The sequence below is a fragment of the Lycium ferocissimum genome, chromosome 10 (assembly GCF_029784015.1).
Source record: "Lycium ferocissimum isolate CSIRO_LF1 chromosome 10, AGI_CSIRO_Lferr_CH_V1, whole genome shotgun sequence".
NCBI classification, from domain to species: domain Eukaryota; kingdom Viridiplantae; phylum Streptophyta; class Magnoliopsida; order Solanales; family Solanaceae; genus Lycium; species Lycium ferocissimum.
This window is the reverse complement of record NC_081351.1, coordinates 23,095,102-23,101,101: the sequence shown is the minus strand read 5'-3', so window position 1 is coordinate 23,101,101 and position 6,000 is coordinate 23,095,102.

The following is a 6,000-nucleotide window of genomic DNA, read 5'->3' as shown; positions in this document are numbered from 1 at the left end:
GTTCGGTCACCTTCAAAAAACCGAAACCGAAATAAAGCAGTAACCGAAGTAAGGGAAAACCGAACCGAAGAACCGAACGCCCACCCCTATTCCTAACCATCTAAACAGGTTCACGACTTTAAACAAATCTTAATGAACAAAGCAAGCAAGTACTCAACATACCAAACATTCGGCTAAACATGAATTAACACAAAGTTGAATGAAAATACAAACTAAGATGTGGAGGAAAATTACTTTTCTCGGGTGCAGTGAAACTAGGGCTTTCGGGTCTCGGATCTATACTCGAACGCGACGAACCCAAATCCACTCGAGTCTCAAATCAGAAAAAATAGAATAATTTTTCTTGGCTATTTTTTTTGCTTTCTTTTTTTTGTAAAGCTACGGCTATATCCCTTTTTTTTTTTTTTTTGGATCTGATTTCCTCGCCGTTTTTGAACTCTCCCCAAAATGGTTCTCAAACTTGGTATTTATAGCCTGAGATTAGGGTTTCGGATTTCAAAAGTTTTTGGCTCCAAAATGAAAACCAAAAGGTCGTTTGAAATCAAATCCCTACCAAACGTCGATTTTTCTCGAAATTTCGTAGTTGTTTTTGGCCCTTTGTGTTGACTAGAACCGTTGAAAACAAGGGAGAAAGCAACTTTTCAGTCCTGGGATAAGGAGATACGCGAGAGGTACAAAAACTTGCCCCATTTAGCGTGACAAATCTGCTGAATTTTGATAAAAAGGGAGAGTTTTTTTTGTGGAAATGGAAAGGGAGGGAGACGACAATGGGTGCGGCAGGAAAAGGAAACCTAATGAATTAAAGAGAAAGTGGGCCGGGTCGCAGCTGATTGGGCTCGGCTTGGGCCCTAAAAAATGGGCTGCCCCTTTTCTAATTTCGTGGGCTTCAAATAAGGATTCAACATCCTTTAATAAATTACATATTAACAAGTGCTTAAGTGAATAAATTATGCAATGCAAAGTATAATTACTAGTATTTATATGGCAGTGAAAACTATACGATATCATAATAGTCGCGCGATAATATTTATAAGGTTTGAAAGTAAATAAATGTTATTATTTAATTGTATAAAATAGATGCGATGCGTTTTATGCAAGACGGTAAAAAATGTTAAAAGCGACTATCGCGATTATAATATTAAGTGCTCGCAGTATGATGAAAAAATAATAGCAATAATAATAATAATAATAACAATAATAATAATATTAAGACGGCGATTATAATAATATTAATAATTATAATATTAAGTGCTTGCAGCATAATAAAATAATAATAATAATAATAATAATAATAATAATAATAATAATAATAATAATAATAATAATAATAATAATAATAATAATAATAATAATAATAATAACGATAGTAAATATAATATTAATAATAATAATAATAATAATAATAATAATAATAATAATAATGATGATGATGATGATTATAGTTGGACAAAGGAAAATGATTATATTAATAGAAAGCAAATAATTGTGGTAAAGTATACATAACTATTCGCAAATAAAAATTTTCGGAAAAGGTATGGACAAAATCAGGTGTCAACAACCATAGTTCTTTTGTCCGCCTCAATCATGAGTTGTGCTTCCCATACTTGATTTCTTTCTTCGAGATACTTCCTAAAATACTCATAGTATTGTTCGCGCGCTAAGTCTTTGACTAGCACCCTAAAGACAGTCTCGTGCAATGGCACTACCCTTGTGACACATAACTGGGATGATCTTATAGCTTTTCTGTGATCGTCTAATTGATAATAACTGACCTTAACACAATTCGATCGACGATCATTCTACTCACTTCGGGTTTCTTCTAAATTGAGGCATATTCCTTAGGGAGACTATCTCATTATGCCAACCTAATTGAACTGAGGTTCTTAATATCTCATGCTAACCCTTCGAGTCTTCAATTATCTCACTGGACTTACTGGCTATTTATGCATCTCCCCCTTAGACCAAGGCTAACGTCTTATACTTGCAAATTCTTCTCTTTTGTTGGGATCCAATTAACTTTCCTTATCTTCTGTAATTCCTTTGTACTCTACAACACTGACGACTTTTTTTTTCTTTTTCCGACTCACTTCTGAGCAATTTCTTACTAGGAAAAACTAAATTACTTACATGAACGGGTTGCTACTGTATTCATAACTGGCACACTCTATCTTAACGACTTAACTCTACTCACACTGTAAATCTTAGGGAAACCCTTTTTTGACAACTCTTAAAGGTTATTCTTCTATAGTTTGCTCTCTTACGGCTTAGCTGATTTCTTCTTCCACTAATCACTCTACTCCGAATTTAACTTAAGCCCTTGGTTTCTAACACACATTCGGATGTATTCGAATGTCACCCACTTAAGGTGTTCATCTGACTAAGGAAATCAAATCATACTTTTACTAATTCTGCTGAAATTGCTAATGCATTGTATCTACTCAAACTTACTTACTATTTTTCTGTTAACCACCTGCTAGCTTCATATTTTCTTATTCTGCTCTGAATAACCTAAGTTATTTCTAACTCTCCCTCATCATATGACGCTATTCTATTGTCGTAGACTATCTTTTCTGAACTATGGATCACACTTAAGAAACTTTCATCTATTTTATATGAAAAATTGAAACAATTAAACCCAAACTTTCTATAAAATTCAAAATCATATCGTACCATACACATCCTGGGATGAACACTTACTCACATAGCTTAAGAAAGAACTGTCACATCTCCTTATCTCATAATAATAATTACTTCTTATAGTAACTTACTACCGTCGTACTCTCTAACTCTGATCTGACTAAACTTAAACAAACTAAAATCATTCCCGAAAATTTAATATCGTCTGCTCATGGTTCTTATTTCATACATATCTCTTTTATTAACAGGCATAGTTCGTACGAAAATTTCATACGCGGTGACAATCGGGGATGCCTTCTTGTCCTAACGACTTGTCGAAGCATCCAAGTCAGTTTCACCGAGAACCGAAATACTGTGCTTAGTCAGACATGTACCGACCGAGCTTCGAGAATTAAGAGGAGCCACTAAAACATACATCAAGGCCCAAACGATACACCCCTTGGTGTCTCCTATTACACTTGTTGCGCATAAGATTCTGAAAACTTCTGTGGCTCACACTAGTATGTCACTGAGAGGCTGGGGCTCTTAAACTCTGATTCTAGCTGAACTGACCTTTTTGATCATAGCTAGACCTCGAGACTAGTGCACTAGCTGCAGATGGAGTGGGTCCTGATGACCTTCTATAGAAAACTGTCTGCCCCGACCTCCTTGAGATCCTCCATGATTTACGTTTCCTGCAAACTTAGCTCCTTTTCTAATTTCTCTGATATCCTCTCCCTGTTGTCTCCCATTCTTCTTTCTCAAGAATATCATTATCATTCAACTTCCCATTCATTATACAACACCCTTTCTCGGGCAACTTACACTTTATTCCACTTTCAATATCACCTCAAGTCTCATTCGTTACCAGTAAGTACTTCACAATTGTACCCTTATGGGTAATCAACATCAGTTGGGCCTTGAATTACATGTTCATCTCCTGCGCATTCGAAACGTACGTAATTCGATAGAAAGAGAAGGCTACTTATTGCTCTAAGCTTCATGGCACGATCTAGAGTAAAAAGAAATGAGACAATCCTGAATGTCTTGGTGGTCAAATGTTTATATGTGTGGGGCCCTCACACATATAAAAGAGACCCCACTAGACACGGCTTCATAGACTCCTTAAGACACTTGAACCTAGTGCTCTGATGCCAAGCTTTGTCACGCCCCGAACCATGGCCTAGGCGTAACACGACACTCGGTGCCTAACTGCATGTGACCGAGCGAAGCCATAGCTGGCTGGATCAATATGTGATATCAAAAAATGATATCAATAAAGGAATAAGACTAACACATGCTGATCTACTAAAAATTCTATCTGCTATAGATTAAATGCGGAATTATCTTTTGGGTTTAGAACATCTAAAATGAGTGCCAACAAGGCTACATATCAAAATCTGTTAATGTCTGACTGACTGCACTATGTCTATGAAGCCTCTAAAGAAATACTGAAAGATTAATTGTCTAATAAGCTGTAATGACTGGATAGCTGACAACGCCCGAAGGAAACTGGGGCTCACCAACAGCTGATACGAGCAAGTCCTAGCTAGTTAAATCGTCAATCTGTATATCGTTGCCTGCATCGCGACATGCAGGCCCCCAAGTAAATAAAAGGGACATCAGCACATTTGAATTGTACAGGTATGTAAAGCAACTGAAAGAAGAAATATAACTACTGGAACTGAAACTGAAACTGAACTAAACAGGAAAGCAAGAGTCAGAAATACTCCCTGTTCTGAATGAAGAATCACCGTAAAATGGTGAATATAATCCGTGGCCCTAAGGCCAAAATACAGTGTGTGCACAAAAAGCGTGGCCCTGTGCCCAAGCAATACGTATGCATAACCGTGGCCTACGGCCCAAAAATATAGATACAAGTGTTCAACATTAAATAATTTACAAGACTGAGATCGGCTATAGTCGATAGCATGATAATTGTTTCTGATTATGGAACTTAAGCAAATAACTGATTATACACTGACTGAGACTCATGTAATGTCAATACACAAGTTTATAATGATTACGTACTGAGTTCATGATATTCAAAATGATCACCATGAACGAATTATGAAACTATAACCCTAAAAGATAGCAGTTCTACAACTTTTCAAAAAACTAGGGCTAAACTGTATTCTGAGTCAAATCACTGATAAGCATGAAGAATGAGGCGTAGGGAGAATCATAAACATTCCCTAACGTAGATAGTTAGCTGCACATACCTTAACAGCTTCACAATCCACAATAAAAGTCTGAACTTTGAGAAGAATCCCAAAAGCTTGTGTCTCAAACCTTGAATATGGGTTTTCATGAAAACCCTAGGTTAAGAACAATGATTTCTCATTTAATATTCACGAATATATGTTGGAATTCACTTTGAATGATTATAATAGACTTACCTTGGTGTATTCTAATGGTAGAGAGAGAAGAACTTCGCACTAGGGCTTGAAGAATGTGAACCGATTTTTTAAGCCTAAGTTGTATTTATACAAGTCCCGGCTCGTCCCCGTGCCTTGCTTCGCGAGAATTTAGACGTGCTGTGCCATATGGGGGTGCCCCAAACCAGTAAAGTGAGGCCAAAGGCGAGGATTTTTGCGAGCTCGACTTTCTTGCCTCGTTCGCTTTCCTCGCTCGCGAGGATTTTTTGGCCCGGACTTCTCTCAAGAAACGTCCATAACCTTTTGCAGAAATGTCCGGTTGACCTCCATAATATACCTTTGGAAAGGTATTTTAAATAGCTACAACTTTCATGTTTTACATTTTCTCAAATTCTTAAAAGATTTTCACTAAATCGGGCTGGAAGGCAGACCTACCGAAAACTTAGCCGATTCTATCGAATCTGAGCAACTCTCAATTAGCCATTTTGAGACGATCATATCTCCTTGATCCCATCCGATTGATCGTCCGATCCTTATATGCCTTGAAAGGTATTTCTATGTACTACAACTTTCATTAGGAACCTTTTCCAAATTCCCAATGAATCAAGGTGTTATAGTTGCCCGAAGTAGGCCCCTCAGCCACTTTCGCAAAACGTTCAAACCTTCAAATTTCCTCTGAAACTCTAATGATACGAGTCTAACCTTTATTTTAAGATACGGGGTATTATATAAGTACTTAGATCTTAATGTGAACAAATGCACTTAATGACCTAAGGTCTGAACCATTCATATTCAGATCTCCATTAAGTGCAAACAAATGTGGGTTTAGTCAATGCATACATGATCGTTTTAGGAATGAATCATTTTTCTGATTTTTCATTTTCTTTTAAGACCCCATATACGAAAACACAAATCAAAAAAATAGTAAATCTGATTAATATTATTACATGCACAAACACACCTACACATTCATATAAAAACATGAAATTCTTCAGTATGTACGAAA